The sequence below is a fragment of the Maniola jurtina genome, chromosome 1 (assembly GCF_905333055.1).
Source record: "Maniola jurtina chromosome 1, ilManJurt1.1, whole genome shotgun sequence".
Lineage (NCBI taxonomy): Eukaryota > Metazoa > Arthropoda > Insecta > Lepidoptera > Nymphalidae > Maniola > Maniola jurtina.
Genome location: NC_060029.1, coordinates 2,267,414 through 2,287,154, shown reverse-complemented (window position 1 = coordinate 2,287,154; position 19,741 = coordinate 2,267,414). Strand labels below are relative to the sequence as shown.

General features: G+C 38.6%; 1 protein-coding gene across 4 annotated transcripts in view; it reads right to left on the bottom strand.

The window, feature by feature from the left end:
- LOC123866035 (insulin-like growth factor-binding protein complex acid labile subunit) overlaps positions 1-19,741 on the bottom strand; it is a 376,912-nt gene that overhangs the window by 286,030 nt on the left and 71,141 nt on the right. The window lies entirely within an intron of this gene.

The following is a 19,741-nucleotide window of genomic DNA, read 5'->3' as shown; positions in this document are numbered from 1 at the left end:
TACAAAAGTACCTCACCTTCTGTACATGGATGACCTCAAACTGCTGGCACCCAATGCCACCCGCCTGAGGGAGCTGCTGAACATCACCACTGAGTTCAGCAATTCCATCAGGATGGAGCTTGGACTGGACAAGTGTGCGGTCATACATGTGGAGAGGGGACAGGTTACTCATTCGGCCGAGATTAGTCTCGAGCCATCCAACATTAAGACCCTCTCCGAGGCTGAGTCATACCGGTATCTGGGCATGTCACAATCTCTGGGTGTAAAAGAGGCGGACATGAAACAGTCTGTTTGCGAGGCCTTTTTTGGCCGTCTGACAAAAATCTGTAAAAGTTATTTGTCAGGCGCCAATAAGGTCCGAGCTTATAACGGCTGGGTTATGCCCGTCCTCATGTACACCTTTGGCGTGCTCAGTTGGACTCAGACCGAACTTGACGCCCTGGACAGAAAAGTCCGCACGACTATGACTCTCTATCGCATGCACCATCCAAAATCGTCTGTGATGAGATTGTATATCCCCCGGAAGTGTGGAGGTCGAGGCGTATTAAGCGTCAAGACCATGCATAACCGGGAGATATCCAATCTCAGAACCTACTTTGAGACGATGAGGGGGTCCCCCATGCATAGAGAGGTCATAGAATGTGATAAAGGACTCACTCCACTATCCTTAGCCAAAACCGAGTGGCAGAAACCGGTGGTACTTAGCACCTCTGACCGGGAGACCGTATGGAAGGAGAAGGAGTTGCACGGACGCTTTTTTAAAGCTCTTAATGAGCCACACGTAGATAAAAAAGCGTCCGTGCAATGGCTGCGCTTTGGTGACCTCTTCGGGGAAACCGAAGGGTTTGTCTGTGCGATACAAGATCAGGTGGTTAAGACGCGGAACTACCGAAAGTACATTCTGAAGGATGGCACTCACGACATCTGTCGAGCTTGTCGCCATCCCGGCGAGTCACTCAGACATGTGCTTTCGGGATGTTCGGCGCTTGCCAACACTGAGTATCTGCACAGACACAACCAAGCAGCCAAAATCCTTCACCAAGAGCTTGCTCTGAAGTACGGTCTCCTGGATGAGAGGTTGCCGTATTACAGGTACACACCGGTGCCGGTACTCGAGCGCGACGGAGTCCGGCTCTATTGGGACCGGTCCATCATCACGGACAGGACTATTCTAGCGAATAAGCCTGACATTGTGGTGGTGGACCGGGCACAGTCGAGGGTGTTTTTGGTGGACATCACCATTTCATATGACGAGAACCTCGTGAGAGCTGAGACGGAGAAAAAACGCAAGTATCTTGATCTGGCTCACGAGGTTTCCGACATGTGGCATGTGGAGTCCACCGAAATCATCCCAATCGTCATATCTGCAAACGGGTTGATCCCAGTCAGCCTCGCTCACCATCTGAGGCGACTGGGGTTCCGTGGCAGTTCGCTCGCAGCCAGGATGCAAAAAGCGGTCTTGCTAGACTCGGCTAGGATAGTCCGCCGCTTTCTCAACCTGTCGCCCTGACCCCCGGCCGTTTGGTCTCCCCTGCCGGGGCGTAATCCTCCGCCCGGTACAAATATGTATTTATGTAAATGTGTATGTAGGTTTATTTATTTTTATATATGTAAGTATATTATATTATCTTTGGCTTTTATATATATCTATTTTGTAACCGGGCGTGAGAGTAAGTTATATCTATAATAATAATAATAATAATCTTTATTTATTTAAGCTACAAAGGCCCACAATATTATGTTAGTAAACATCTTAACCTATGTTAGTAACTAAATTATAATGTAATGTATGTTAGTAAGAAACTTATTCTATGTTAGTTAATATAATTAATATACTTATTAACTAATGCAGACATCCAGTGCGCTTTGAGAGCGCTGTCCTGTCTGTCTGCTATCACCTTCAGGATAATGTTGGGACTTCTCTCCAGCCTGCTTTTAATTGAGGCGATCCGTTTCCGCATTATTGCGAAGAAACCGTCTACACGGTTCTCCGCAAACATACCGGACGCGCTACAGTATCGAGGCAGTCCCAACATTATTCTGAAGATGTTATTATACTGGACTCGGAGAGCGTTTATAGATTTTTGGGTATAGTCAACCCACAGACTGCACGTGTAGAAGCTCTGACAAAAGGACTTGAACAAAGTGACCTTAACTTCTTTTGTGCAACGTGCGAATCTGCGAGCTATCATATTCCCTCTGACCGCCAACGCCCTCCGTTCCCTATCTATGTCACAGTTATCTTTCATGTCTGCTGTAACCACATGACCCAGGTATGTGAATTTGGGCACCCTAACCAGCTCTGCACCGTACAGTCTCACTGGAGGTACATAGCTGGGAGAAATGCTACCCGCCGCAAAGACCATTAGCATGCTTTTTTTTTACATTATATTTAAGTCCATGCTTTTCAGCATAGTCTTCGCACACCCTCAGCAAATCTCTCAGCGCACAGACCGATGGGCTCAGCAGCACCATATCATCCGCGTAACTGATGTTATTAATCATCTGATTATCAATCGAACATCCCGCATGCATGCTGCTGAGCCCCTCGATCAGCTCGTTCATGTACAGGCTGAAAAGCTTCGGTGAGCTCCGTCCACCTTGCCTGACTCCGCATTCCAGCCTATACGTGTCCGAGTATACCCCCGCCCACCTTACCTGGTTAGCCTGCCTTGCATACCAGTGCCTAAAGATGCTGATGAGTTCCTGCGGCATGCCAGTGCGTCTGAGCTTGTCCCAGAGTATTGGGTAAGACACCAGATCAAACGCTTTTGAGAGATCCAAGAAGCAGGCGTACACTGGTGTTTTCCTGCTCGTATAATACTTGACGGTCTCCTTTAGGGTCAACACGGCACTCTCGGTGGAGAGCCCCGCCCTAAACCCAAACTGTGCATCATGCAGGTCTAGGTATTGATCCAGTTGTCTATCCAGGAGGCCGTCAAGTACCTTGGCTGTTATGGTAGCTAATGAAATCGGTCTATAGTTTTTGATATCTGTAACGTCCCCCGTTCTGTCCTTCACAACTGGCACCACCACATTCCTCATCAATTCCTCTGGCAAGTATGAATGGACCATGCATATGTTATACAGCAGACATAAAACTCTAGGCAAGTGCACACCAGCATACTGAAGATGCTCAATGCTCAACCCATCATGCCCTGGCGATTTTCCACGAGTCATACACTTGACAATCTTCTTGACCTCTTCAGTTTTAAAAAAGGCCAAGGTGTGATTAGGTTCAGCATCAAGTCCCTCCACTGTATGCTCACTTACATAATCGTGCGTAACAGGCAGCGCTTGCACCCTGAAATGATTCATAAACAAATTGGCTATGTCCTTGGTGTCACTAAATCCGCCGACACACACAGGCAGGCCAGGCCTTGGCGTTAAACTTCTGGTACACTTCCAAAATTCTTTAAACTTTTTATTCTTATGATTTTTAGCAATAATATCCATTTTAATTTCGTCTTGGTGTCTAATACACCATTTTAATTTAGATTTAAATATTTTCCTGCTTTTAACCATAGAATCATAATACTGACCCACGGAGGGCTTGCCAAAATATACCCATACATGAAAGCAACGCTTAGCCTCCCTGTGCGCCTCGCCTACATGTCGATTCCAACCTACCACTACTTTATTTTTATTTTTACAATTTTTTTCCCTATAAGTAGCAATCGCAGCCTTTGACATTACATTTACTATTCTTAGGTACATATCATCAATAAGTAGCCTATGATCGACACACTGACACATCTTATTCTTCACACATTCAATCATTTCACAAGGAAAATCTATGTAACGTAGCTCCTCATTACAAATTTGAGTGTACTTCTCTACCTGAGTCAAGTCCCTACACCCCCATATAACCCTATTTATCTCTTTTTCTCTACCCGATGTCGGCATTGAGCGACGAAAAGCACCAAGATTACAATTAATGACAAGTGGAAAATGGTCAGAGGAGTGCACACCATATTCCACAGAAATGTCCTGAATAGTTATTTTAGCCGCTCCCGTAACTAAGCAATGGTCTAACCATCGCCTACAGTTGTTATGAGCATCACTAATGAACCTAAATGTGTCCGAGTCAATACCTAGCAGCTCAATATCCGCACATATCAATTTTTGCTCCGTGCAAAACGATAAAAGTTCCTTTCCAAAATATAGGGTGGCATCGTAGGTCCTAAACGAATGAACCGATTTTAATTTAGTTTTTTTTGTTTGAAAGGTGGCTTGATCGAGAGTGTTCTTAGTCGAAGAAAATCGGTTCAGCCGTTTGAAAGTTATCAGCTCTTGTCTAGTTTTCTTATAGAGGTTTTGTGTCGGTTTCTCAAATTTTGAGTTACCTAGCATGAAATTAGGTCGGGAGATATATATAGCCTCATATAATAAGTGCAGTTTTGATGGAAAATGTTACTAGCACTATAGAAATGCCATACTTACTATTTGTTTGGTGTCAGCAGATAGGGTTTTGTTTACTTACGTAAACTAAGTACTTTATGCACAAGAGTTATAAAAAGCAGTCTTAGTCCACTTAGGTACAGCAAGCATAAAGAAGAACTTTACGAGCTAGAAGAGAAAATTCTATTTTTAAAATCGACGCACTTTGCTCTCCCGTGCATCTCTACCATATAATATCTTTATTGTAATATTAAACTACCTCCGTAGTCCGTAAGTGCAAATTGGCTAAATAATTTTCTATTACAGTTTAATCTCCAATTAATCCTAACACAAATTTATAACATTACTGGCTGCCATTTTGTGTTCCTCTTACAGTGCTAATTAGAACTCTACGAGATCGGGTTTAAAGTCGAAATTCACTTAGTATGAAATAGTGTAAGTGGTTAGTGGTTGGGTGGTGGGATTATATGACGTCATGTTATCTGCACCTAGAATTAAATGTTACAGTCTAAAGGATCCTAGGGGGATTAAAATGAGGTCAGAGTCATTAACCTATAGTAAATACACGAGGCTAATATTATATTACTAGTAGTTACTGAAGGATATATTATTGACTAGCCGATGCCCGCGACTTCGCCCGCGTGGATTTAGGTTTTTCGAAATCCCGTGAGAGACATTTTGATTTTTCGGGATAAAAAGTAGCCTATGTGCTAATCCAGGATATTATCTATCTCCATTCAAAATTTCAGCCAAATCCGTCTAGTAGTTTTTCCGTGAAGGAGTAACAAACACACACACACACACACACACACACACACACACACACACACACACCCACACACACACACACAAACTTTCGCCTTTATAATATTAGTGTGATTAAGTGTGATGTGATACTAGGGGTGCTCGCGACTTCGTCCGTGTATAAGGGTTCCATTTTTCCTTTTGAGGTACGGAGCCCTAAAAAGGAAGTGGTTGTCTTGTCCTTATCGATTCAGCGGTTCAAAAAATGTAGCAGACAGACTGATGCGAAAGTGTGTCTGTCTGTCACCAAAGGTCCATCCAGTTAGGTACTGACATGGGTGATGGGCTCTAACATTGCTTGGCGGGCAATGGACTGGTATAATATGCGTTGTCGTGCACGTTCAAACTCAATCATTTATATTTAAAGTAAATATTATTGTTGTTAGATTTGTATGATGATATTATAGTGGTGATACATTAATTACGTAAACTTAAAACTACGAAGGTTCCAAACTCCCAGATTCCTTTAACTAGTTGCTTTTTTTGGTCATTGCAAAAACTAAAACAAGACATAAGTAGGTAAGTATATCACTATTTCCAAAATATGAAGCTCAGAAAATACCTTTGCATATCAATGCTTAAACCAATAAGCCACTTCAGCGCCTGAAATAAATTATTATTGTCCCTATTTCAAAGAAAAAATAATTACAAAACGATAAAGTTTTTGTTTAAAGATCAAAGAGCAGACATTTTGAGTTTAAGTAAAAAGTTGTAGGCAAGGAAAATTTCCATTTCGAAGAAAGTATAATAATATCTATCATTTTATTAAACGTTAAGGAGCACGTCTGCGAGTTGCCCTAGTGCTCTCGGTTGATAAAATCTTTTTCACTCTCATCTAAATAATTTTGTAAAAAGAAAACTTCTGAATTCCTAACTCATCAACGCCCAAGCCAAATCCTTGGATCTAAAAGAATGAAATTTTTCCACAGAAGTTCCTTTTAAAATATAGACTAGGCATAAGGCACTATTTATATATTTGCCTAGCGAAGGCACGGGTGGTCGCTTGTGTGAGGTAAAGCTGTTATGTTAACCTACGAGTATAAACATCCATTATAAGGATTGCACCATCAGATGCTAAATGGACCATTGCAACCTTTTGAGGTTTTCCTGCTGCCCTTAAGAATATCTAACTGACTGAAAAATGATAAATGTCTGTAACGCATAATCATGTGCGTAAATCTAGCTGAATCGACTATTAAGATCATTTCTGAAGAAAAAGATAGTCTGGTAAAATGATACCAGGTAATAATATGACCACGTAAAATAATGTGATCGCTACACCATAATTACATTTATTTTTGGACCCGGTGGTCCGGTATTTTGGCAGATGTTTACGTTACAACTTGCAACTCCTCTCCAAAAAGTCGCGTAGCTTTTTGTTATCAAGAAATATTTCCTTTTGATGTATTTTCTTATCACAAATGAGAGAGTGCTGCGAGGTTATATTCTCTGTGAGGAAAACGCTTTGTAAATATTATAACTCAGTTAACAATTTGTAGAAATAAGAAAAAAAGAAAGTGTATCTAAGCAGCCCTTGGGCCCTTGGGCTATCGGGAACGGCATTCCGAACCAGTGGTAAATTATTTTGACGATTCAAAAGCACTTGTAAAAGTTTATTTGAATAAAAACCTATTCTATTCTATTCTATCAAAGGTAATCGGATCCGCTTTTCCAAAAGTGGCGGACATGAACCAAAATAGTTTTAAATTAAGGACAATATTGTAACCTGATTACATATAAATATTTGATTCAAAAGCGATGGGGGAAAAGTTATTTAATATTGAAAAAAAAAAACCGACTTCATTAACCACAAACACTAAAAAGTAAAAAATAATTTAATTAATTACCGTATATTTATTATTATATTTACAAGAGTTAATGTAGTTCTATTGTTATCTGCACATAAATCCAAATAAATGTTATCTGTAACTTACTAACATTTTTTGGAGCCGGTGCCAATTAGCCGCCCGAACCTTCGTGACTAGGTATACATCGATGATGACTCCACATAAGCACCACATAAATAAGCTTATGTTTCTACAGTCAGCGCTCCAACCATTCCTTTCCTCCTTCTCCTCCTTCATTCCTAATATGGAGTACTGTGCTAATAACCATATACACATTCCCCTTTCCCCTCCAACTAAGCGTTAAGCTTGTGCTATAGGAGTGGGTACGACAATAGTGCAACGGGTGGGGTTTGAACCACCGATCTTTCGGATTTCAGTCCGCTCCTATCACCGTTGAGCTATCGAGGCTTAACTGGTTATGAGTAAGTAATAGATCAGAATACATAATCAATAGTTATCATAGCCATTCAGATGTCGATTGAATGCGCGCGAACGCGTACGAATTGTATTGCAAGAAACTCATTGAAGCACATCAAACTGCAGCGAGTAACGCCAACGGCGCATGACTGCACGGGCGCGGCGCCAACGCACGTTTCGCCGTGTAAACGCCTTCATACAGTCATACACTTCCTTATACTTCTTAGATGCTTCTCCATACAAACGTATTACGCCTATTATTCTATTATTTATTATTCCATATGTATAACTAGGCCAGGGGACTTCGTCTGTGGTGGCGTTTGCTGCGCGCGTGTTGTGCCCTTTTTGGAGTGTTTTTTGTTAGAAGTGGCCGGTTTTTGTGTTCTGCTGGTGTTTATTGGTGGTGGAACTGACTGGGAAGCGCTCTAGCGGGGCGCCGCGTGTATGTCGGCGGGCGTCGGTACAGACGAAGTCCATACTTATACACATAATTTCACTAATTTTTAATTAACTACAAACTTGACATTGGCTAATCAGTGTAAAGCCAGACGAAAGAGAAAAAAAAACTAGGCCAGGTATCAGTTTATATCCCCATTATCTATGCCCTAAAAATACAGTCAAATTACCTATATATTTATTTTGAAAGATAGGAGTTTATGACCCTTGAAACATCAGGTTGCTGCATTATTCACCAAACTTTTGAAAAACCGGCGATTCTTCTGATGCTGAATGTTCATGGGCGGCGGTTATCACTTTACATCAGGTGATCCGCCTGCTCGTTTGCAAGCTATTTTTACATAAAAAAATAATATATAGGACAGGTACATAAATCTGTAACAAGAACATAGTTCTTTCACGTTAGTTGAAAAATATTTGTTTACGTGGCGCACTGACCCAGAAACCGAAACTTTGTAAACGTCAATTTGGGCCACGGGGAAGCCGTATTGTGACGACTGACAAAGAGTCTACTCGCTCTACTAAAAACTGCTATACTTTTAAAACTTGAGATATAATATTATTTTATAGGTAATACCCAGTAATATCTTAGATACCGAAGTTGAATGCCCAAGACTTTATTAACCCCCGACCCAAAAAGAGGGGTGTTATAAGTTTGACGTGTGTATCTGTGTATCTGTCTGTGACATCGTAGCTCCTAAACTAATGAACCGATTTTAATTTAGTTTTTTTGTTTGAAAGGTGGCTTGATCGAGTGTTCTTAGCATAATCCAAGAAAATCGGTTCAGCCGTTTGAAAGTTATCAGCCCTTTTCTAGTTACTGTAACCTTCACTTGTCGGGGGTGTTATAAATTTTTAATTTACACTTGTTAACTGAATAAATAATTAATCAATTCATCAATCAATCAATTTGTTGGTTTGTCCTTCAATCACGACTCAACGGAGCAACGGATTAAATGATTTTTTGCATGGGTATAGTTAAAGACTTGGAAAGTGCCATAGGGTACTTTTTATTCCGGAAAATCAAAGAGTTCCCACGTGATTTTTAAAAACCTAATTCCACGCGGACTAAGCCGCCGGCATCAGCCAGTTTTATAATAATGTTGGAAACTTTGACCAAAAGCTTACATACACACTGCAATGACGAAGTGAAAATGCAATTAACACGAGCGTTATTCAATAAGTCTCTTTTTAACTGAATAATCAACGATATTATCTCGTTAGGCAGAGTCCCGGTAAGGGCTCGGCCACATTGCATGGGACCTGTTTGATGTAATTAGTTTTACTTTCTTGCGTAAGAAGTTATTTTTATCTTGACATGTTTGCAGTTGCATACGATTTGTTTTAACTAATTAATTTAATGCCACTTTCTTATTTGAAGTGTGCCAGTTTTGTGACTAGTTTTTAATAGACTTTCATGTCTGTTCTTATTAGATTATCTTTTATCGATCTTATTAGATTAGAATCTAATTTCGAGTCAGTGGTAGAGTCTTCATTTACTCAAATGCCGATCGATCCAGGTGTCCGCCATTTTAGTTTATTGCGAATTTTTGTATACCTTCAGTGATCTTTAAACCATCAAGACGAATCTAATGACGTATCATTTATCGAAATCGGTTTAGCCGTTGAGTATTTAAGAGCGTGAATAGAAAAGGACAGTCAAAGGGCGCAAGTCGTTTAGCACCTTAATGATTATTTATATTCGCATGGCACGGCTATGTACATGCGTTTGGTGTGTGTGACGTGTTTATAGACAAGTGTAAATTAAAAATTTATAACACCCCCGACAAGTGAAGGTTACAGTAACTAGAAAAAAGCTGATAACTTTCAAACGGCTGAACCGATTTTCTTGAATTATAGCTAAGAACACTCTCGATCAAACCACCTTTCAAACAAAAAAAAACTAAATTCAAATCGGTTCATTAGTTTAGGAGCTACGATGCCACAGACAGATACACAGATACACACGTCAAACTTATAACACCCCTCTTTTTGGGTCGGGGGTTAAAAGCGGTCATAAGGGCGATAGGTTTTTGCGGAATTGCTACTCGAATTCTGAGAACGGACATACATACCTACCTACAGGTCGAACACATAAGCCTCCTTTAGGGCTTTGCCAGAGACGTAAATACATCTCAGTGTGTGTAACCGCCTTTACAGTTAATTTGTCCATCATGATACGCATCCGCCGCGGCCGGAGGCAGCCACTAGGAGGACAAAGAGCGTCATGATTGAGATAAATTAAACGCATCGGGAAAAAAAAAAATTTTCAAAAGAAAAATAAAACCGACTTCAAAAACGACAAACACTAAAAAGTAAAAAATAACTTTTGTTTAGCTACACGTGTAATGCACCTAGGTATGAAGTCGAGCGAGCATATTAAAACAAAATTAGAAATCCAAGAGTGAAGCTCGCCCGACTTCATACCTAGGTGCATTACACGTGTAGCTAAACAAAAGTTATTTTTTACTTTTTAGTGTTTGTCGTTTTTGAAGTCGGTTTTATTTTTCTTTTGAAAATTTTTTATTTCACAATTTTTAGTGGCCCTACTGTACTGTAATATGCTGTGCCCAGTTAAAACCCTACTGTTTACTAAGCTATTACACTGATCGCGAGCAATTTGCTCCTATCCATTGAGGAGTTCTGTTCTCCATCTCCGAAGATATTCATCAGATCTTCACCAAATTTATATGGGACCACCTGCACAGTATACCCTTTCAAACAAAAAAAAAATTTTCCAAATCGGTCCAGGGGTCTTTGAGTAATCGGGGAACATACCCGACCCGATCCCGACGAATTGAGAACCTCCTCCTTTTTTGGAAGTCGGTTAATTAAGATTTGGTTGGCGTGAGATTACGTTGCAGCTCTAACCATTTCACGTGGAAGATAGTACCCACATTATTATGTAACCTTGGATATTTGGATTCGAGTGGATTTAGGTTTTTTTAAATTCCCAAGGGATAAAAAGTAAACATGGGTTTCTCAAGGTACAAAGTAGCCTGTAGGTTAGGTATCCGGGATGCAAGCTATCTCTGTATGAAATAGATGATATCCGGGACTTCATCTGAGTCAAGTTTTTTGAACTCTCCTGGGAACAGTTTGATTTTCCAGGACAAAAGAAGCCTATTTTCTTGCCTATGTCCATTCCCGAGATGCGAGCTATCTCTCTATGTATTTCGGTCTAAATCGGTTATAGTGCGTACATTTTGAGTACTCATTCTTCACATTAGTGTTTATGCGCCAACTGTAAAATCAAAAGTACAATTTTAGTCCTTAATTTAAAAGTGAACCATAATTTTGACACGACAGTTAACAATATGATGAGTGAATCCTCAAAATGTACCCATGCATTAAAAAGACAGAAAGACATTTATATTAGAATGGATTCTTACTATTCTAGTAAGTAGATACAACATGACACCTGTTTAGTAGTGTCTGAGTTTCGAGCATTAGCATAAACCGCGCGCTGTTATACCTACTAACAGACAACAGTCTAACTTACGAGTATGTAAACGTAATTGTACTAAATCAATAGCACTGTTAAACTACTTACTTCAAGGATTGTTTCTAGGAAATCTCTGCCACAGTAGTGTGAAGCTAACGATGATCTGCGAAGTCTCTATCTGGAAAACCTCTCATCTTTAGAATTAACTTTGAACTAGCTGGGTCATTCCAGCTATGCTCGAGTGGAATTTTTGAAAATCGGTGTATTTTTGAAAAATTCAGAAATTGACTTCTTAATTTTTACCCTAAAAGTCCTAAAACCCAAATACCAATTTTAATAGACATAACTTGAAAAATGACGGAGTTTCAAACAAACTTTCACACCCTATTTAACCCACTTGAAGCTAAAATTCCTAAAACCCTAATAGGTACACTTATTTCCTGATTTTTTAATAAAAGTCTAAATGCAGATTTTTATAGACTGAAAAATGACGGACTTTCATGAAACTTTTATCCCCTATCCAACCTAATGTTACAGGGTACAATTTCCAAAAAAATATTTCTTAATGAGCGTCTAAAAAGGAACGTACTCAAAAAACTTCCTAACCCAAGCGGCTTAGGCTGTGCGTTGGTAGAATAAGTTTCAGTTGCAACGGCCATCATATTTTCTACGACAAGCATGGTCATTTGCCTTTTCAACTTTGGGCTACGTCAGTAATCTTCCTTCTTGTGGATCTCCTTCAAGCATATGCTATTTCTACTGCCTTATAATTTATGATTATACTATACCTACTATATCCCTAACCAGGTTAAGTATGTTTAATGTAGCATAATCAGTCAAACAACTTATATCTAAAAGCAGCAGCTTGTATTGACCAGCTACAAGTTACAACTAGGTTTACATCAATAATCCATTGCAACAACAAGAAACTTCAACTATGTTAATGCTCAGTCGCTGTAGTAATAACCTACTTACAAGACAAGCTGCTGATTAAATAAAGCAATATTCTGTTTGCATTAATTATACCTACCAGTTTCTAATAATGAAATTTTTACTCGCGAATTCATCCACTTTACATAATTTAACAGTTTAGTGTTTTAAAGTTCGGGACGGGACCCTAAAAACGAGAGGATCTTAAGCACTACACGGCTCTGTCTGTGAAATTCAAATTTAATTAGGTTTTTCGCAAATTGTAAACTAATACGACAAAGTAGGCTTATGGCATTCTAATAGCGCCAATGGCAGTATCATATCCACGGGTTTTATATAAAAATCTTTACTTGCAAGTGTCCAGTTTAAGAAATTAGTCAGAGTATCGACTAATTTGTAACTCGAGTTTTGAGTAAATAATTTGACGAATTACTTAATCATTCAAGTAAAGATTTTCATATAAGCTTGTGGAGATGATACTGCCATTGGCGCGGCGCCATTAGAATGTCATATTAAGCCTACTTTGTCGTATTAGTTTATAATTTGCGAAAAACCAAAAGAATTTTGCGAGCAGATCCGTGTAGAGCACCTTAAAGCGGTGTTTTAAGTTACCTACACAAAGTCACAAGTAAAACTAGTGTTATAATTAATGTTTAATTTACACAGAATTTCAGCAATTTCGCGAGTTTGTCGTGAAAAGTGGATCTTGTCCCGTCCAATATTGCATTGTTCTAAACAAAGTTGGTTAATTTTGCACTTTTAATTAACAATATCTCAGCGTCTCCAAGGTACAGCTTAATCTCGCGACTCATGAATAAAGAACAAGGTTACTTTGAATTTGGAGCACTAAGTAAGATTTATGTGGGGAATTTGAAATTCTTCCGCATTTTTTTCTAAAGACAAGTTAAGTTTTTAAGTGACTACGATCTCACTTACTGTTGAAACTTGAAATATCATGTGCATCTGCAAAATCTAAGATGGAAATCAGTACTTTTTTAAAAATAATAGCCATGTTTTATGATAAGTACCTATTTTGAAAAAGAAGATAAAGAAAATTCACAAAAAAAATGCAGAAAGGTATTTTAACCATGCAAAGGCGGTATTTTTATTAGTATACAAAAATCGCTAACAGGCAACTTTTGATAAAGTTAATAGTGTTTGTTTAAAAAAACGGATAACAAAAATCTCAAATAATAATTAAATCGCAGAGAACTTAGTACGTTTAATATCAACAGAAAGACCCAAGAAATACTTAGATTGAGTATAATACAATAAAATCCAGTAGCATCATATAAGTTCATCAACAATCTATTACTTGGTTTAACGTAGATTAATCAACGAAATCCATCGATTCAAGCTATCGTATTTAGGTCAAATAAATCTCGCTACTTCTTTAGCACTTATTTAAATCCCGCAATAATTTAAAAGTAATTTAAATGTAATTTTGTTCTCTTTTGAAAAACAATTTTCAACCGCAATCATCGAATACGAATGAGCTTAAATTCGAACTACTTACATAAGTACATACCTACGTTTCCCTATCAATTGGAATCTGTTTTATCTACCAGTGTACAAACAGTGTAAAAACTGGCCAAGTGCGAGTCATAACCGCGCACCGAGGGTTCCCTACTACGATCGCATTTTTTCGATATTTTACACGATAAATCAAAAACTATTATGCATAAAAATAAATAAATATCTGTTTTAGAATGTACCTACAGGTAAAGCCTTTTCATACAATACCTCACTTGATATATTATTCTTACTTTGAAACTGGAAAATACTAATTTGTTCATCAACACATATAATTTAAAAGTAATTTAAATGTAATTTTGTTCTCTTTTGAAAAACAATTTTCAACCGCAATCATCGAATACGAATGAGCTTAAATTCGAACTACTTACATAAGTACATACCTACGTTTCCCTATCAATTGGAATCTGTTTTATCTACCAGTGTACAAACAGTGTAAAAACTGGCCAAGTGCGAGTCATAACCGCGCACCGAGGGTTCCCTACTACGATCGCATTTTTTCGATATTTTACACGATAAATCAAAAACTATTATGCATAAAAATAAATAAATATCTGTTTTAGAATGTACCTACAGGTAAAGCCTTTTCATACAATACCTCACTTGATATATTATTCTTACTTTGAAACTGGAAAATACTAATTTGTTCATCAACACATTTCAATTTTTTTGTGATGTATCCACAAATTCACGGTTTTCGAATTTTTCCATTAAGTATGCTATAAGACCCACCTACCTGCCAAACATGATTCTAGGTCAACGGGAAGTACCCTATAGGTATCTTGACAGACACGACAGACAGACAGACAGACAGACATCAGAGTGGCATTAATTGGGCTCCGTTTTGACCCTTTGGGACCCTAAAAATGAGTTACTATGACACGACTAGCATGACATACGACCACGTATAAATCGACCACTGTGGCTTAGTTTATCGGCAAGTTTACATTAGATTACGGGCATTTCCATCAAACAGTGCCATCTGTCACGGCGTAAACCAATATTCGCTTGCAATCAGCGTGCTCAAACGAGCAAACACGCAAACACGTGCGCAAACATGACGTGATCGATAATTTAAAATTGGATTTACCGCTGCGTCGTTGGCCGGATCGCCATGTCGATTACAGTGATTCAATTTAATGACTGATATTTTGGCACTGTTAAGGCACGGTTAAAGCACTAAAGTACCCACTTACTGATGATGAGAAATTCGATATCACACTATCACACTAATATTATAAAGGAGAAAGTTTGTATGTATGTGTGTGTGTGTGTGTGTGTGTGTGTGTGTGTGTGTGTGTGTGTATGTTACTCCTTCACGCAAAAACTACTGGACGGATTGGGCTGAAATTTAGAATGGAGATAGATTATACCCTGGATTAGCACATAGGCTACTTTTCATCCCGGAAAATCAAAGAGTTCCCACGGGAATTTTAAAAAACCTACATCCACGCGAACGAAGTTGAGGGTATCAGTTAGTATTAAAATATATTATAGGGAAAATTATTTTGTGCAGGTTGATATCAGGTACCTATAGTAAGCGCATTGGTTCAAATAATGCTTGGGTGTTCTCCAAAATATTCTCATAAGTGTGTGAATTATATTTTAACGTATTTATAAACTATCGTGAGTGATTTCCATTATACAATAAGTAGGTGTAGGTTGTTACGGCTATACTCTCGTATTTAGTCGATGTAAACCCGACTAGTTTCTAACTAATCCAGGGTCCATTTTCATAGGGACTCATCATTGACTGAATACGTGAGTGTGGTCGTAACAACCTATACTTATAATGTGTGAATTCTAGTATAAAGGCCTTGTCCAGCGTGGTAGAAAATGACCAGATCCTTCTCATTCTGAGAGCAGACTCATGCTCAGTAGTGCACCGGCGAGGGTTGCCTATTATGATACCGAAGTCGTCGCGTGTACCGAATATTTTCAACATACGCAATGTTATAACTCACTCGTAAATGTTAAGTCCTCCACGGCATCCTATTTCAATACACGAACAGCCAATAATATAGGGGCGTGATCCCGCAGGGCTCGTTACTCAGAGCTTTTATGACACTATAGAATACTTTAAGAGCGCTAAACCACCCAATGCCAAAGGGAATGTATGACTGTGTAGTGTGTATGTATGTATGTATGGAAAATAAAGTCGGACGCAACGCAACGGGGGATATCTCTACATAGTGTAATAGTGTAAAATAAAGTCACTTCGCGCTGTCTGCATGTATGAACACTTAGATCTTTTAAACGACGTAACAGATTTTAATGCGGTTTTCATCAATAGATAGAGTGATTCAAGAAGAAGTGTTCAAGAATAGATTCTAGACAGATGTTCATCTTTCGCATTTATAATTTTAGTATCCAGGAAGTATGGATTTCAGTAAAATATGAGCATGTCAAAGTCAAATCATTTATTGAAATTGGGTAAGATTTTTTGACTGCCATTGTTGAATTTGTAAGATAATGGTAATGTAAGATAATTAATTACGTAAACTTAAGACTAAAGCTACGAGGGTTCCAAACTCGCCTAGGTCTAAGAAGAGCCCACAACAAACCTGTACATTTTAGACATTATTAGATACTTGTCCCACATGAGTAGGTACTTAGTGCTTGTACTAGGTTATAGCCTTAGGTATCTATTACTTTATCGGTGTACCCTCAAAGCACGTTTCCTCTCGACCCCTGATCAGCCTCGGGAGATAAACACTGCGATCGCAAGCCGATAATTAAGTACAAAGTATTTTTAATCTTTGAAGTGTTCGGCAAAACTTTATAAAATCCAAGAGCAAAATAGTGAGTGGATGCTAGAATTTTCTGCTGCAATAAGAAATACCTAGTAAGTACCTCCCACAATATATTTCACAGAAATATAGTTAATACCATATTTTTATATTGTTACCAGACTTTTGCTTAATCCATGCAAAATAATCACCTTCTACATTCCAGTTGATTTATTTATTTAATTAATCAATTCAGATAACTAGGCCAATAAAACATTAATATAAAATAGCAATAGAATTTTTATCTAAATTATTACTAAAGTGCAGTGTTGAACAACTAAAGTGCACTAGCACTTTTGATAGCAACAATGTGATGGTCACTATTACCTTAAATGCCGATTCACACCAATTGCGTACACGTGACACGTGCGTAGTGGCGCGCATAACCTCTAACACACCGGGTTACGTATGCATCCACGCTTTACGCAAGCGGTGTGGCATGTTTCATACAGTTCTATACATTACAACGCAATACGCTTACGCAGCCTGTGTGAACGAGCTATAATTCGGTTTATTCTATCTTCCCATTGACTCAGATATTGCAGCGAAGATATCAATAAAACATTTTTTTCAATAACACAATGACAACCCGTCACCATTTAACGATCACCATTTCCGTTCTAGCCCCGTGTTGTCAATGCGATTAACGAACATAGCCCTTGATAAATACACCAATCAGCTGCGTCCCGATCCGTTCCATAATTAAACCCCGCAATCGGTGAAATAGGATCGCAATCGAATTAATACTCGCACCGTTTCTTGGCTTAATTTCAGACTGGCCGGCCGAATCCGTTTTGATATATAACACCACAGTGGGAATTATAAACCCCTGGTCATATACAACTCAAGACGGCGGCGACGACTACAGAGGAATTTATAATCCCCTGCTCATACACAACGCAAGGCGGCAACGACAGCAGCGACGGCGTCGACTACGCTTTCTCGCGACTTTTTCATTAAAGCGTTGCGAAAGCGAAAAAGATGTATTGCAGTTATTATTCTCGGGTTGCAGAACGTGTTGAATGTGTCTTTTATATGCGTTGCTAGAGCAATTGTCGAATATATGAATGTTGCAACGTTAACCTTGTACATAATTTTACAAAAAACAAAAGCCTCAATAACTCAACTGTTAAAGGAGCTTACTGAAATCCGAAATGTGTTCAAACCCCACCCATTGCACTATTGTCGTATCTATACCTACCTAGCACAAGCTTTACGCTTAGTTGGAGGGGAAAAGAGAATGTTAGTCATGATTAACATCATGTTGTAATACTCAACCGAGTTTATGTTTACACCATATTTTTTGTAATAAAACTTGTAAACATTTTTTGTAAACAATTGAACAAATAATAATAATAATGGAGGAGCCTGTATGTCGGCGTTCACTTTACAATTCTGTGAAATGACAGTGTGACTTTTACGTTACACTTTGTATTATAATCGCCGTCTTGGAAAAGTCATTTGACCTCGCTGCCAACGCGCGTTCTGTGCGACCAAGTCTTTAAATCACAGTGAGAATAATAAATAGAATCGTTCGGGGAATCCTGATTAGGCTGAGACAGCACCTGCTAGCGTTATTTATTATTACATCGTCGCTTACTCCGCTTATTGTATATAAATGGTTTTCAGTAATAAGCGATTTCTGGCTTCTAGGATTGTTATTACAAACTTACAAATTACACTGAGTATTTTGTTAATTTGATTAAAAATACAAACGAAATTGGAAAATATTAGATTTATTTTTATTTTTTTATGTCCTGTATTTTTGGCTGTATGTTTTCAATAACTAATTTACAAAAATCCCAATGTCTTAAAATGTAATGATAAAAATATTGATAAAAATGTTTTGAAATTCTGAATACAATTTCCAAAGTTCGAAATACGAAAATGTTTTGTGTCAATAGAGCCGTCAACGCCGAGTATGCCTGAGTTTACCCGAACAGTTCCGAATATAGCCGATTCGCGCTGCGAACCATCAGGCCAATTAGGGACGTTCCGATAATGAGTTGTCAAAACAAGGATTTCATTACGCCAACTTACAAAAGCCGCTCGCGTAACTCTTTTCACAATGGATATACGGTTTATTTTTAATTGACGAGCTCGTTTGTTAATCTTGCTTAAATACCAAAGTTGATTGTGAAAGTTCTGTAGCGCTACGTCGGATTTTAAAGTTTTACGCAAATTCGACAATTAGTGTGTACCCGTGTTTTTTGGCCAACGGCAAATTTTGGGTGGACTAGAAAATTTATTTGATCGGATATTTGATCAATTAATTGGTATGCATACCTACATACCTACTTTAGCCTTGGTCGGGTCTAAATACCTAATACTTACTTAATGTCTAACCACGAGGCAGTGTCTAGATCTAGAACTCTAAATCTCAAAGATCTGGATCTCTATAAAGATAGCCGAAATCTACGGATTCGTACGAAGCTTTACTAGTTTTTATCATCACATCACAAAAATGTTTTTAAAGAACATTCGAAATACAATTCGATTTTTTTTCAAAAAACATGCGAATTTCAATTCGAAATTATAGTTTCGTTTATGATTGGTTGGTGACTCAAAATGTTTAACGCCCACTGAGATTTTTGGCTCTATCGTTTGTATGGGATTATGCCGTGGGATTATGTAACAGAGAAAGGTTTTATCTATTAATAAAAAACATAGTATACATGACTCCACTTCAACTACTTGAAAGTGTATGATAACATGGTCGTAAAAAAACGAAAACGGCTCCCCCGTGGACGCTTAAAGTTTCCAAGACGGATTGTTATTTCTGCTTAGTTGCTTACTCTATGGTTACCTACTTGTTCACTTTTCATAAATGCACTACCTGCATGTTGGATATGCAATCGTTGCTAGATACGTCGTTTTTACAAGAGGTGTAAGTTATTTTTTAATAGCGAGCAAACGAACGGGCGGGTCACCTGATGATATGTGATTACCGCCGCCCATGAAGATTTGGAGCACCAGAGGAACTGCCAATGCGTTGCCGGCCTTTCAGGAATTTGTTAGTCCGCCCCCCTCCGTCTAAACGGCATTGTGAAGGCCGTTAATCAAATTAACGCGTTTTTCAACGGCGTTAATAAAGCCGCGACACGACGCGGACGGAAGGT